Below are 16831 nucleotides of genomic sequence, written 5' to 3'. Positions count from 1 at the left end.
TAGACAAGAGGTAGCAAAATCTAGGATCTTATGCATGCATACAATATAAGATTGGAGATCTATGGTATCTAAATTTTACTAAAGAAAGGATGAGTGCTGTCAGCAAGCCATGTGGGCAGAAGTCACCCCATGAAGAGACTCACATGCATGCTAGGGTAAACAGTCTTCATCCTACAGTAGATGAGCTATAGATGAAGGATTTTAACTCAGAGACCTTTAGACCTGCAGAACTTGGCTATGGATTGGGTTTGTGAAAGATTAGCCCATGGCAGAGAGGAAGATCCTATTTCCACACTTACCACCTTTTACTATAGAATTTTTGTTCTTTTTGGCTTTTTTGTTCTAATTATCATGTATGTTTTGTATGTCATAAATGTCCACAAATCCTATTTGTGAAAATAAGTGATAGTATTTAGTGATTTCAACATATCAAGAACATAAATTGCAATATCTCACTTAATCCCCACAATAGCCCAGTGACCTAGCTATTTATTACCATCCCCATTTAGAGATGAGGGAAATGAGGCACAAGCCTCAGGTAGTTTGCCAAAGATCACACAGCAAGTTAAAGAGTTATGCCGTGGTTGTCTAAAAGCAGAGCAAGTATTATTAACCATTATGCCTTAGTGCTTACAAATGAAATGTACCATATGGCCTGTAGAACTGAATTATAATATTCTATATGAAGATTTCAGGTGTTGAAGAGTTGCAAATTGCATGTGAATGAGCCCCCATGAAATCCAAGTCTTTGCTCTAAATATTGCTGATGTATAACATAGGAAGCATTAAATGTGTTAAATTGGTGTTCAGCTAACTCTCCCTGTGTATATTATTTCTGCCCTTAATATAAATGAGCACCCATTAATGGTCCTTAATGTGTTATAGGTATTTAATTAAATTCAATACATAGTTTATTAATGTAATTGTTTCAAAGATATATCTAAGGAGTTTTTCCATATGACTCTGTCCATGTGAATCATTCCATGGTAGAACATCTTTACCTGAATTTTAGACATTTCAGATATTCTGACAATACTATCAAATTTTGAATGTCAGAGATGATAAATGCAAGCAGCTGAGATAGCTTAATAGTCGGAACTAGAATTAAAGAAGAAATGGAACCAATATTTATTTTGTGTATAATAAACTCCAGGCACTACGTGTATATTATCTCACTAGGTCTCAAAACAAACCTTGAGGTAGGTATAAGCATCCCCATTGAATACATAAAGAAACAGGCTCAGTGAAGTTTAAGAACTTGCTCAAGCTTTCTCTGTTAATAAATAGTAATGCTGGGATCAACCTAGGTCCATCTGAATTCAAAGCTTAGGCTTTTTTATACCTCGACTATAAAATGCTGCATTAAAAGTGTGCAGACATCCATGGATGTATAAACAGGAAAAGGAAAATTTAAAGACACAAAATTTGAATGATGGTCTGAGCCTATTGACTCAGATTCTAATGATTTGGCCAAAAATATTCCCCCAATTTATATCATTGGCTTCTTCTCTAAACAAACAGGTAGTTAGGCTAGAAGTACAACATAAATGGCCATCTGGTCATTTCTTCAATGTTAGTACCTGGCCAGCTTTCTCCAAGCTAAACACTTCTATCAGACACAATTGGATAGACTATGGGCAAAGGGTGCAGATTCCTTTTGAAAGCCAAGATTACAATCAAAGAATAATGGAGAGACTTTATAAATAAACACTTCTGAAAAGATTGTTGCCTTTTTTCCTCTTGATGGTACCAATCCAGACACAAGTATAGTTTTGTGTATTTAGTATAAATGTGTGTACATTCCAGTGTAAATCGCAAAGGACACATTTGAACTTCCCACAAAAATAGTTATAAATGCTTCTTGGGTGGTGCCTGTATTCCTGGAGATCTGTTACCTGCACACACAGCCATGCTCGGTTACATATTGCATGAATATATCTACAGCCTCCAACTCCCCAATGGAACCTGGAATTACTCTTGCTGCCATTGGCACCCAAATACTCAGAGACTCGGCTTTTCCCTATTTCCATTCTCTCTACAATTGAATTTTTGGTTATTTGTTTTGCTCTGAAGTTACCTTCCAGACTTGCTCTTTAACCAGAGCCCTGAAAAAAAATGATGGCTCTCTCTCTGAAAGTCTAAAGCCCATTCTATGTAGCCATAATCACTGTCAGGGATCCTGTTCTGAATGATATCACTTTCTGGCCATCAATGTTGGCCTTTCTTAGATATTGACCCAAATCAGAATGGTGTTTACCATGCTCCCTTGAACCCTATGTAGAGAAAGCTGATGGCCCTGAGAAAGAAATACACACTCAGCGGCAGGCCCCACATCACACCCAGCCTCTGCTCCTTATTTCTACCTGATAAGCCTGAGTTGCTGTGGACCCAACACGTCTCATTCATATGAAATACACATTCATTTCTGCTTCTCTCTTCTGATCAAATTCTTAGTGTTCCATGCTCCGATTTTAAGCCTGGACTACAGCTGTTCTGTCTTTCATTTCCAGTCCATCCTACATATTGCTGTCAGAAAGAACTTTGTAGAAGTTTACTTTGTTTACACTACCTCTTTTAAAAAAGATTTTGTAGCTTTTACCATCTACATAATAACCTGATAAAATATTAATCTTGGTATTGAATGTCCTCCCAGATACAGATACAATGCTTTTCATCATTCCAGACATTCTTCTCCTGTACTTCCTGACTCCTACCCTATATGCTTATTCGACTTGACTGGTCTTCATTTTCCTGATCACTCACTTTGACTTTTCTCCATACATAGAGCACCTTTACCTCCTACTTCTCCATGTATTTCTATTTACCAGTTTTTTAAGTCCTTTTCCTTCATGAAGCTTCCCTTTTTAAAGAATCTTATAGTTGAAAGAAACCTTTATAGTCATTGAGTCTAATAATTTATTTTGTGATTTACTCCCCTCTGAAATATCCTCTGTTAATGGTAACCTGCCTTATCTCTGGTGACATGGAAACTGGCACCTAGAGTAAAGTACAGACTATGTCTTATCTATATATTGCCAACTATGTCCAGTACCTTTTGGAAACATTGTATGTGTTTGAAATGTGTTTGCTTAATGGATGAATAAATGAATGATTAATTGATTGGCTGTCTCTTAAAGCGGAGATCAGCAAATATTTCCTGTAAATGGTTAGATTGTAAATATATTTGGCTTTGTGTGCTATACAGAGTCTGTGGCAACTAGCCAACTCTGCTATTGTAGCCAGAAAGAGGATTTAAACAATATGTAAACAAAGAGAAATGGTGTTTGGTGGCCTGTAGTTTGCCATCCCTTGTATTAAGGAAACACAAGCCATCTTGAGATAAGTTTCAGTTATCTCCATCACCATTTACTAAATAACCTTTTGTCCACTAACCACCGAAGACAATTAAAAATGAAACCAAAGCTAGTAGGTACTTTCTTGATGTATGACACCTACTTTCTGCCTCACCATGGATAGATTTCTTGAAATTTTCTTGTCTTATTTTTCTGTCAGAGAAATTTTATTGAACACCTTGTTTTTATTTATCATGTTTAAGCCCTTAGTGCACAATAGTGGTGGGATAGCATGAGTAAACCAGTGATGCCACATACATTTAAATAGAAAAGTAGAAATACTTGATCTAGAATTAAGACTTGTGAATGAAACAAAGTAATTGTTGATACAGAATTTCTTGAGGAATAGTGTAAAGCACTGTTCACTGATTATAAAATCCTAACTATTTTCTCAAAACAGCATAGAATTACATAACTTCTGATTGTAAAGGTTGCCTGAAGTAATATTTTACTCAACCATAAATTGTTCTGACTACATTTCGTGCCTGATAAAATCCTTACATTATGATAGAAAATGTAAGCCCTTGTTATGTAAGTAATCTTTTAAGTTTTCTAAACAGAGAAGTCTTAAATTTTTCCTTAAAAATGGCATGATTAAAAGTATCACACTGTTCTTTGAAAATAGGCTAGCATAATTTTGGTCAAACTAACCTTGAAATTAGTCTTGAGGTATATTTTAAAGATATACATATACAAATACACGTGCACATATATACAGTTGACCCTTGAATAACACAGGGGTTAGGGCACTAGCTCTCTGTATGTTCAAATATCCATGTATAACTTGTGATTTCCCCAAAACTTAACTACTAAAAAGTCCTACTGTTGACTGAATGCCTCACTGATAACAAAAACAGATTAACACATATTTTATGGTATATGTATTATATATTATATTCTTACAATAATGTAAGCTAGAGAAAAGAAAGTGTTAAGAAAATCATAAGAAAGAGAAAATGTATGTACTATTCATTAAGTGGAAGTGGATCATCATAAAGGTCTTAATCCTTGTTGTCTTCGAGTTGAGTAGGCTGAGGTGGGGGAGGAAAAAGTGGGGTTGATCTTACTGTCTCAGGGGTGGCAGAGACAGAAAAGGTGGAGGTGGAAGGGGAGGCAGGAGAGTGAGGCACACTTGATGTTACTTTTATTGGAAAGAATCTGCCTTATAAGTTAACCTGTACAGTTCAAACCCATCTTGTTCAATGGTCAACTTTATTTTAATAGAATATTGTAAATTAATATGTGTGTTTGCATATCTACTGATTTATCTCAGTGAACATTTAGATACTAAGAGATGTGAATGCATTAGCTTAATGTTCCAATGGCAGTATAATTGCAGATCTCATGTAGCATTGAAGAATGCTTTATAACTTACAGGCTTAAACATACCATCATTGACTACATCTACTGTGTATAGAAAAATATGTTGAAAATTTGTTGAAGCTATTGTTAATGGGAGGCAGGGAGATATCATGGAAAGGATATGGGATTTAGAGCCAGACATACCTGTGTTCAACACTTAGTCCCACGTCTTCTAAATTTTGTAATCATGCTTTAGGTAAATTTCCCCATGAAACAAACTCTGAGACAGAGTGGTTTTCATGCAGGAAATTCATATTTATAGATATCCCAAATTGAAGAAAGGGGGCCTGGACTTTGTACTATCATATTAATCAGTCATGAGTTGTGAGCTGTCTGTGAAAGGGTGAATAACCCGCCTTGGCCAAAGCAGTTCCCTCTAGTGGAAAGAGAAACATTCTCAGAGAAAGACTTGTCTGTGGGCTTTCAGTAATCAACACTTCAGGCAGCTAGGGAAATGAGTGCCTTTTTAAGGAGGGGAATCTCACTCAGTGATGTCCTGCAGCATGGCTCTATTTACTTCATATAACAAGTTTATCACATCTGAGAACAGTGCCTCCAGAGTCATTTTTCTTGAGGAAACCTCTAAGAAATTAGTGGGAAGATTAGTGGGAACCACAGCCCCTGCCACTGCTGCTAAACACCAGGTCACAGTGGATACTTAAGGTATCTCTATTGTTTTCTCTACTGTCCATTCCAGAATTCCCTCAACCTCAGCCAGCACATATGTGGCTTATTTTGGGGGGTAATACAGACCATTACTAAGGGGTCCGAACCCTTCCTCACCATTCCCTTCTTAAATGGCTGCACATGTCCATTTACTATCAAAAATTGACAGGTAAATTTCAAGAAATATGCCATGAATCACCTACATGCCAGACATTCTTTTCTGCCCTTCTTGTCTAACAGCAGCCGTTTCTTCACCTGAAAATAAGTCAGTTACTGCCACCAGGATAGTGGCTCTTCTTGCTGGCAATCTCTTGGCACAGGAGCACAAAGTAATTTTGTACAGGATACATCTTAAAGTTTAATGAGACTCCTACTGTGTCCCCTCATGGAAACATTTCCTCTCAGGATCTTCCAGGATCTCTGTTTTTGTTTACCCTTGGTTCTAAATGCATGTATTCTGCCTATTGGGGATGCAGTAGCAAGAATGATAATTGATTTAGAGTGTTTACCACATCCTTTAGGATGTTACCTCAGTATTTCAAGATATCATCTCCAAGGTGGTGCTTCAGCTGCACCATCAAAAGGCTGTTCCATCACTGTATCAGACCACCAGTTTCTACATCATGTGGTGTGTACTAGGATGAGTGGATCCTATTATTATGCACCTACTGTTCTACCTTAGTCCAAGTAGTTCCATTGGTCTGGAGTGATATTATGTATATCGTGTATTCCTGTATCAAACACTCTGTAGAAAAAGGCCCCGTAGGCATGTAAGGCAAACCATGATTTGGAATTTGTTTCAATTCTATTCAAGTTGAATCACTCCTCCTTCTAAGGTGGAAGAGGTCCAGTGTCATAATCAGCTTACTTCCAAGTGGCTGTTGACTCAGACTTGGGATCAATACTGAAATTAATCCTTGTAGCTATTAGGTTGGATAGCTCATCAGCCTTTCTTTGCATGGGAAATCAGAAATGGATTACTGAGTGGCCTACATGAAACATATTGGTGCTACTGAAGGAACAGAAAGGAATTCATTCTAAGGCTTAAGAAAGATGTTCTAAGGCTTAAGAAAGGTGTGTGTGTGTGTGTGGTTGAAGGATGGAATTTCTTGGTAAGGTGTTAGAAATATAATAAAGCTGAGAAAAGGATCCAGAATAGGTCCTGGAAGTTCTTAAACTGCACAAGGCGGTAGTTCTCTAAAAACTCACTAATTTATGTATTTCATTCTTGCCTTTTTAATGTCCTGTTTTGTTTGCCCTTGGTTTCCAAGTTTCTTTTTAATGTTAGTTTCTTTTGGGCAAGACCAGTCAATTTATCAAATTAAAGGAATACAGTTCAACTTGGTAAGTTTTGGGCAAATCAATGACTTTAGTGAACCTCATTTTTCTCACTTTATCATTCATAAAATATTAGAGAAAATATACCTGCTTTGCAGAGTTATTATGAGATTTTAAAACATGTCTATAAAGTGCTTGTCTGTAGTAGGTGGTCAATCATTTCTTATTAATATTGAAAAAAATCCTAACAATCACTGCTGAGCTAAGGGGAAAAAGCTTCTATCATTGTTTGGGGCACTGGTTGTAGAGATGTGGCAAAGTAGAAGAAAGGCAAGCAGATGATATGAGTTAGTAAAGGTCCACTTTGCATCCTACCTAGGGATTTGCCTAATAAGATTTTTTTAGTAATTGGCCTTGTGTTTTATCTGGTTTTTGTTTTTCTTTTGAAATAGTATAATTTTTGTATTTATCATTAGATGTTCTCAGTTCTATGTTTTTACACTCAAAAAAATTTCTTTCTGTTTACAAAAATAAAGCATACTTACTATAAACATTTCAAGCACTAATATTTATGTATCATGGGTGAAAAAATTTCCCTCCTCAACCTATTACTAAAAGATTATCTTAAGTGTTTGATATTTATCCCTCTAGATTTTTTAATGTATAATCAGATATTACATATACATAAAATGTATTTTTAACAAAAGTAGAATCATATTTGGTATATTGATCTATCAAACACTCTGTAGGCTTTCAGATAATGATGCTAAACAGAGGCTTCAGGTCTTTTGTCTATAAAATTGGGATAATAACATTACTTCATGTGGTTGTTGTGTGAGTTAAATGAGAAACCTATGTAATTCATGTATCCTTGTGTGTAATATACATGTGTGTCATATACATGTAAGTCTGATTGTCTCATACTTTCTATAAAGCAAATATTATCTATTGTTATTATGTTTGCCTGAATATATATCTAAGATCCTAACAGGATGTTTTATTTCAGTGTTTTTCTCTTACCTCTTCATTCCTCAAAGAGAACAATGGCTAGAAAACATTGGTTGGGTAAATACTGCATTATCATAATTACAATTTCCCTGAGAAAAGTGGCTTGCAGTTTGAATATTCAGCATCATAATTACAATTTCCATAAGGAATGTAGAACAGTTATTATAAACAACACAATAATCACTTGGTCCATAAGGGAGAACAGATTATTAGGGGAGTGAGGGGAGAGAAGAAGCAAACGCCTGTGTTCTAATCAGCGTTCAAGAACATAAATAGAGAACCTGAGGATAAATTGTAATAGCCCCTTAAAATACTCTGGCCTGAATTTATTGAAAAATCTTATCATGATGGCAAATTTCCATGGGTTAATTAAGTGCTACTTATGTAATTTGTTTTATAGTTTTGTCATTTTTATTAAACATCCCTTCCATATCTCTACTCATCATTCATAATCGTTATGTCTCTTAGAAATTTAAAAAGCAAACTATCACAAAATACAAAATGCATAAAATGTTTAAAAAATTTAGGAGAAAAAATGTTTCATCAGGTATTTCTCTCTCCAAAGTTAAATGTTGTTTTTCCTTTGTCCAAAGGAAAATGGGTAAAAACTTGAAAAAAAAGAAAAAGAAAATGTACTTTTTACTTCTTTTGTTGCTTTAATTGACTTTCATTTAAATTTATGTTTTTCTTGTCTTTTTCGTTTAGGTAAAATGAGCAAAACAGAATGCAGCTTCCAAGGTTGGTACTTTCCATGAATGACTTTATTATAAATTGATACTTTTTAATTATGTAAATTTATAGGATAAAGAATGGTTACATATATTAATAATTTGTAAGCACAATGTGGAATAATTAAGTCAAGCTAGGTGAAATATCGATCAACTCAAATACTTATTTTTGTGGTATGAACCTTTAAAATTTACTCTCTTAGCAATTTTGAAATGTACAATACTCTATTCTTAACTATATACAGCATGCTATACAACAGAACTAGAAAAAAGGGAAATAAATCCCCCTGAGATTTTGTACCTTTGACCATCATCTCCACATTCTCCCACTTCCCAGTCTCTGTAACCACCATTTTACTCTGTTTCTATGATTTCGATTGTTTTAGAGTCCACATATACGTGAGAACATATAGTGCTTTTTTTTTCTGTCCCTGACTTATTTTACTTAGTATAATGTTCTCCAGTTCTATCCATGTTGTCACAAATGACAGAATTTAGCATGCATGTTAATATGAAACATTTTAAAAGTAGCAGAGCGAAAGATATACTTAGTTTCTCACAGATAGCTATTGAAAGATATTATGTTTTTATTTTCCTCCCTCATGCATGGAAAAGTACAACATGGATTTAACAGAATGCAATATAGCAATCAAATATAATAGCTGATTCAATCCTTGGCAAAATTGTGAATTTGGAAATATTTAATATTTTCTACTTAATTCATCCATTCACCCATCCATCCATCCTTTAATTCATATGTATTTTTCAATGAATATTTATACTTACTATTATATACAAGGCCCCGGTCATCTGATTTTCCTATGTTCATATTTAGTTTGACCCACTTTCACCGGATCCCAACCCCATTCCTTTCAACAGCACTTCCTGCTATCTCTGACAATAAACCTTCACCTATTATCACAGGTCCTTAATTTAACTTGCTGTATTTGATAAATTGGCAGCATTTCCTTAACATTGCTCAGCTAATGTGTATTCATATATATCTACTCCCAAGTAATTAGGCCAAAGAGGATGTTATCAGTATGAAAATAAGGAAATGATTCCTACTCTAATCTTATAATGGACTGTGTGATGTCTTTCACCATTGTGTGAAATACATATGTATTTCTATTAGGGGTAGTAATCTGTAATACCATAGAAATTATAGAACATAGGTCTTATTTCCCTGTACCTTTTAAGTAATTTTAAGATTTTCTGACCAAGGACAGAATGTTGCTACGATAAATTTTAAAACAAAAAAGACATTAGGCAGCCAAATAGCAGACGAGATAGATATAGAATGACTCTTTGTAAGAATGGCAAATGGTGGATTGAAGCAAAGTTTGTGAGAGGCAGAGACTGAAAATTTTCTACTGAGCAAGGACTGGTAAGTGGATATTAATAGCACAGTATTTATTAAACTAATTTAAAATGGGAAAATAATATTGTATTTAATTTAGGAAGGTGTTTTATTATTTTATTTTAATAAACATTAATAAACCTATAAAGGCTTTCTCAATTTTATTACTATCGTTGATTTCCCTAGCCCATTTTTAAAGATAGTTTTTAGGCCCTCAACAGAAAATTCTACTACCAGGGGTGTTTTCAGAAACACAGTTGTTGTAACTACAAAGGGACTTCAATGTCTCTCTGCCAATCTAATTTAATTTAATCCAATCTAAAATCAGATTGCCTGGGTTTGAATCCTGTTTGCCTATGTACTATCTTGTACCTTGGGCCAGCTTATTAACAACTCTTATCCTTATTTCCTTTGTTACAAAATGAGAGAAATAATATACTTTCCTCATAAGATTGTTAGGAAATAAATAAGATACTATACTTACAAGTCACTTTGGTATATTGTAAGAATGCAGTAAACGACAGTTGCCATTATTATTACTTTGCTATTATTACTCTTATTTTTAGAATTATTATTAGGGGAAGGTCGCATCTTTCCCTCTCTGAAATAAACTTCCTTCAAGGACTTGATCCCTAATGTTTCACCATTAGGGATGTATTAATTGTATAACATTTTGTACCATGCGCAAATATAAATAACCAGGGATTGTCTTTCAACTTGTGACATCTTGTTATGGCATGTGCTTTATTTTCTTAATATGAGATTTTGATAAATATCACTAAGGTGAGAGAAAAAAACAATTTGAATGATTGCTGAGAGAAGGAGATGAAGAAGGTAATAGAAAGAAGGGAGTCAATAGAAGGAGACCTTTGGTGCCAATTTTCAAATCTTGCTCAGACAGAATCCAGCATGGCTTGTACCTTTTGTGTAGAAAGTTCCTTCATTCATGGTGATGTGAGGAATGACAGAGGGAAGGCTGCAGATTGGTAGGAGAGGAGAGATTGTCAGTCATTCTTTCCTGGCAATACTAGTGATAGGGAGGGCAATCTAAGGGACAGAGTGGAAGAGCTATACAAAACGAAGTAATTACAGGTCCTTTCCTCTTGGTGAGATCCATAGAGTGTTGTGTGTATGTATTGTTCGTGTGCACCAAAGTAGATGAGGAAAGCCAATGCTCCATTGGTGGACATCGGCCAGTGACCTCAAAGCAGCTCACTGACACCCAAAAGCCATGCAGCTGCAACCTCAGATGCTCAGTCTCAGGGTGAGCCCAAAGGCAAGGAGACTGAGTGAAAAGACCCCACTTTATTCAGCCTACCTGTGGAGAGCAATGGACACCCTAAGCTCCATTAGATTGATAGCACAGAGAAGGGAAATTTGTCAGCTTCACAAGCTACTGAATTCATTGCAACAGTTATCATGGTGATTAAGTAAACATGTTAAGCTTAGGTTTTCTGTAGAGAAAGAACCCTAGTCTACGGCCATACCACCCTGAACGCGCCCGATCTTGTCTGATCTCAGAAGCTAAGCAGGGTCGGGCCTGGTTAGTACTTGGAAGGGAGAAAGAACCCTCTGTAATTCAGTGGAGAAAATGCCACTTCTAATTTGGTGTAATAGAAATTGCCAGGTATATTATAATTCAAATGAAGTAAGATAACACTGAAAATTCTTAATCTGGTCTCTGAGATAGCAACTTTGGAATTGAGTTTATATATTATATAAGCACACCTAGATAAAGGTGCAGTATAGATCTGCAATGACAAGGTACTATGGTATGAATGTTTTGTCCCCCAAAAGTTCATATGTTAACCTTCAAGGTGATGGTATTGGGAGGTGGGGTCTTTGGGGAGATGATTAATTAGATCGTGAGTGTAGATCTCTCAAGAATGGGTTTAGTGCCCTTATAAAACTGGCACAGGAGAGCTGCCTTGTCACTCACATGATGTGACGTTGCAGAAAGTGCTGCCTATAAGGAAGCAGGTTCTCACCATACACTACATCTGACTGTGCCTTGATCTTGAATTTCCCAGCTTCCAAAACTGTGGGAAATAAGTTTCTGTTGTTTAAATTTACCCAGTGGGTGATATTTTGTTATAGAAGGCAGAATAGAATGGGACATAAGGGTTCTCATCTACAAGGGTCATAAACAGCAATAGAGTGAAATGGAACTGTGGTCTGTATACTATAGTCCATAGACAAATGACAAATCTTAATTATTGCCCCTCCTGTGAAAGTACAATGCCCTTGTGGAGAAATAGAGGGAAAATTTCTTCATAGCTCTAGACCTACCTCTAGGTAATATTTAAATATTTGATTGAAGGGTCCAAATTTTGAGCCTACCTACGACACAGAGTCTATCCCTTCAATATGCCATGGTCACAAGACCATTGTATATAAATATATAAACTCTATATAGATGTTCTGATGGTTTGCATTATCCACTGTAGTTATTATCATGCCCTTCTTATGAAAGAGAATCCTAGAAATTTTTATTTCATTATTTTTTTAAATGTAGGTCTTTTATTATTTCTTTCAGCAGCATTTTGTAATTTTTAAGCATGTAGAATCTGTACATATTTTGTTATATTTCTACCTAATTATTTTATTCTCTCCAGAGCAATTATAAATAGTATTGTATTTTAAACTTGTATTCATATATTTATTATGTTTTTACCTTAGTTTATTTCACTTTATTTATTTATTATTTTTTATTTCAGAATGGTACATGAATTGATTTTGTACACTTTGAGTCAAAATTGTAAGTGTACCTGTCACCCAGATAGTGTGCATTGTACCTGTTAGGTGTGAATTTACCCATCCCATACCCCTCCTGCTTGATTTCTGGTAAGATTTACTTCCATAAGTGCACATGAATGTTGATCAATAGTTTCAATGTAGTAGTGAGTACATATGGTGATTGTTTTTACATTCTTGCAATACTTCACTTAGAAGAATGGTTTCCAGTTCCATCAGGTTGTTACAAAAGGTATTACTTCAATATTTATTTCTATGGCTGAGTAGTACTCCATGGTATACATATACCACATTTTATTAATTTATTCATGTATTGATGGGAACTTGGGGATGATTCCACATCTTTGGAATTGTGGATTGAAGATGTGCTGCAAAAAACATTCAAGTGCCAATGTCTTTCGATAAAATGACTTTTTTTCCTTTTGGATAAATACCCAATAGGGGGATGGCTAGTTCAAATGGTAGGTCTACTTTTAGTTCTTTGAGGTATCTCTATACAACTTTCCACAGAGATTGTACTATTTTGCAGTCCCACCAACGGTGTATAAGTTCCTTTCTCTCTGCAACCATGCCAACATATGTTGTTTGGGATGTTTTTTGATAAAAGTCATTTTCACAGGAATTAGATGATATCTCATTGTGGTTTTGATTTGCATTTCCCTGATGATTAGAGATGTTGAACATTTTTTCATATTTTTATTGCCCATTAGTCTATCTTCTTTTGAAAAGTTTCTTTTCATATCTTTGCCCAACTTTTAATGGAGTTGTTTGGTATTCTCGTGCAGATTTTCTTGAGTTCTTTGTAGATTTTGATTATTAGTCTTTTGTGGGATACATAGCATGTAAATATTTTCTCCCATTCTGTATGTTGTCAATTCTCTCTATTGATTGTTTTGTTGCCTGTACAGAAGCCTTTTAACTTAATTAAGTCTCATTCATTTATTTTTGCTGTTGCTGTGATTGCCTTTGAGGTCTTCTTCATAAATTCTTTGCCTAGACTGATGTCAATAAGAGTTTTTACAACATTTTATTCTAGAATTCTTATGGTTTAATGCCTTAGGTTTAAGTATGCTACCCATCATGAATTACTTATGATAAGTGGTGAGAAGTGTGGATACCTTTTCTGTCTTCTACATGTGGCTATCCAATTTTCCCTGCACCATTTATTGAATAGGGATTGTTTTCCCCAGTGTATATTTTTGTCAGCTTTGTCAAACATGAGATGACAATATAGGATAGTTTTATGTCTGGGTTATCTGTTCTGATCCATTGGTCTATGTCTCTGTTCTTGTGCCAACACTATGCTGTTGTGGTTACTATAGCCTTAAAGTATAGCTTGAAATCTATAAAGTGATATCCCCTGATTTATTCTTTTTGATTAAGGTTGTTTTGACTATTCAGGATTATTTCTGGTTCTAAATAGAGCATTGAATTGTTTTCTCTAGATCTGTCAAATATGGTGTTGGCATTTTGATGGGGATTGCATTGAATCTGTAAATCACTTTGGGTAGTATAGACATTTTAACAATGTTGGTTCTGCCGATCCATGAGCATTATGTGTTTTTCCATCTGTTTACATCTTCTGCAATTTCTTTCCTCAGTGTTTCATAGTTCTCCCTGTAAAGATCTTTCATTTTCTTGGTTAAATATAATTCTAGGTATTTTATCTTCTTTGTTGCTATTGTGAAAGGTATTGAGATTTTGATTTGATTCTCAGCTTGACTGTTGTTGACATATAGGAATGCTACTGATTTGTGTACATCGATTTTATAACTTGAGACTTTTCTGAATTTATTTCTCAATTTCAGGAGTCTCTTGACAGAATCTTTGGAGTTTTCCAGATGTAAGATTATATCATCAGTAAAGAATGATAGTTTGACCTCTTCTATACCCATTTGGATACCGTTGATTTCCTTCTCTTGTTTAATTGCTCTGGCTAGGACATCCAGAACTATATTGAATAGGAATGGTGACAGTGGGCAACCTTGTCTGGTTCCAATTCTAAGCAGAAATACTTTCAATTTTTCCCCATTTAGTATAATGTTGGCTATGGGTTTGTCATATTTGGCTTTCACAATTTTGAGGTATTTTCTATCTATGCCTATTTTGTTGAGTTCTTATTGTAAAAGGGTGCTGAATTTTGTCAAGTGCTTTTTCTGTGTCTATTGATAGGATCATACAATCTTTGTTTTTGCTTCTATTTATATGGTGAATCACATTTATGGATTTGCATATGTTGAAACATCTTTGCATCTCTGGGATGAAGCCCACTTGTCCATGGTGGATAATGTTTTTTGATATGCAGCAATAGTAAGTTTGCTAGGATTTTACTGAAAATGTTTGCATCTATATTTATAAGGGATATTGGTGTACAATTTCTTTGTTGTTGTTGTTATGTCCTTTCCTGGATTTGTTATCAAGGTGATATTGGCTTCATTGAATGAGTTGGGAGAGTCCTTCCTTCTTGATGTTATAAAATAATTATTGCATTAAAGATACCAGTTCCTCTTTGTAGGTCTGGTAAAGTTCGGCTGTGAAATCATATGGTTGGTCTGGGACTTTTTTTATGTTGGAAGTTTTTTTTTAATTTTCACTTCAATTTTAATATTGTATTGACCCATTCAGGAATTTTATTTGTTCCTGAGTGAGCCTAAGGAGGTTATGTGCTTCCAAGAATTTGTGCATTTCCTCCATGTTTTCAACTTTATCTCATAGACATTTTTTGAGTATTCAGATACGATGTTAGGTATTTTTGTGGTATCAGTTATAGTATCTCTTTTTTCATTTCTGATTGAGCTTATTAGGGTCCTTTCTGTTTCTTGTTAATCTAGTGACAGGGCAGTTGGTTTTGTTTATCTTTTGAAAAAATACAGTTTTTTGTTTCATTATTCTTCTGTATAATTATTTTGTTATTGATATCATTTAGTTATGCTCTATCCTTAGTTATTTCTTTTCTTCTCCTGGGTTTGGGATTGTTTTGCTCTTTCTTTTTCAATTTCTTGAGATGATTCATTAGATTCTTTATTTGTGATCTTTCTGTCTTTTGGATGTAGACATTTAAGGGTATGAATTTTCCTCTCAGGACTGCTTTTGTTGAATCCCACAGATTTTAATAACTTGTGTCTCCTTTGTCATTTAGTTCAAAGAATTATTTTTGGTTTTCCTCTTAATTTCCTCCTTGACATGCTAGTCATTCGGAAGTAGGTTGTTTAATTTCCATAACTTTGTGGAGAGTTGAGTGTTTCTGTTGGAACTGATTTCTAATTTTATTCCACTGTAGCCTGAGAAGATACATGGTACAACTTCTATTTTTGTAAATTTTTTGAGACATGTTTTGTGGCCTAGGATATAATTAATCTTAGAGAACATTGCATGAGATTATAAGAAGAGTGGATGGTCAGTAGTTTTGAGGTAAAATGTTCAATAAATGTCTGTTAGGCCCATATGTTGTAGAGTTCTGTTTAAGTCCATTGTTTCTTTGTTTCTTTTTTGTTTGGAGGATCTGGCCCATTCTGTCATTGGGATATTGAAGTCCCTGGCTATTACAATGCTGCTGTTTATCATTTTGTTTAGATCAAGTAGGGTTTGCTTTATGAATCTAGGTGCACCAGTGTTAGGTGCATAAATATTTAAGATTGTTATGTCTTCCTGTTGAATTATTCTCTTCGCCATTATATAATGACAATCTTCGTCTTTCTTTACTTTTATTGAGTTGAAGTCTATGTTATCTGATATGAGAATGGCTACACCAGCTTTCTTTTGGTTTCCATTTGCATGGAATATTATTTTTCAAACCTTCACCTTGAGCCTGAGTGAGTTCTTATGGGTTAGATGTATATGATGTAGACAGCAGATATTTAGCTTATATTTTGTTTTTTATCCATTCAGCCAGCCTATGTCTCTTGAGTAGGGAGTTTGAGCCATTCATATTTATTGAAAGAATTGATAAGTAGGGTGGATTTCTATTCATCCTGTTGAGTAGAACTGTATTGCTTTGTTTTACTTCTTGAGCCATAGTGGTATCTGGGATCTGACCTTCAGTTTTTGAGTGATTTTACACTGGTGGCTATCTATTGTGCTTATTTGTGTATAATGCAGTTCTGTTTTGTTATTATTTGTGTATAATGCAGGGCAGATCTGGTTTTGAAAAATTCTCTCAGTGTATGCTTGTCTGAGATTGTCATTATTTCTCCCTCCCATAAGAAACTTAATTTTTCAGGATACAAAATTCTAGGTTGGCCATTATTCTATTTGAGAAAACTGAGAAAGATGCCCCAATCCTTTCTGGTATGTAAAGTCCCAGTTGAGTTACTCTGATATGT

The 16831-nt window shown here is 34.8% G+C and overlaps 1 non-coding gene across 1 annotated transcript in view; it reads left to right on the top strand.

The window, feature by feature from the left end:
* Positions 1 to 16831, top strand: part of LOC105871193 (uncharacterized) — an 869222-nt gene that overhangs the window by 774804 nt on the left and 77587 nt on the right. The window contains exon 5 of the transcript XR_012922106.1: positions 8373 to 8405. This is a non-coding gene — a transcript (uncharacterized LOC105871193). The remainder of the gene's footprint in view (positions 1 to 8372; positions 8406 to 16831) is intronic.

This window comes from Microcebus murinus, chromosome 12 (assembly GCF_040939455.1).
Source record: "Microcebus murinus isolate Inina chromosome 12, M.murinus_Inina_mat1.0, whole genome shotgun sequence".
In the NCBI taxonomy this organism is placed as follows: domain Eukaryota; kingdom Metazoa; phylum Chordata; class Mammalia; order Primates; family Cheirogaleidae; genus Microcebus; species Microcebus murinus.
The sequence above is the reverse complement of the archived record's forward strand: the minus strand, read 5'-3'. Positions and strand labels throughout refer to the sequence as shown.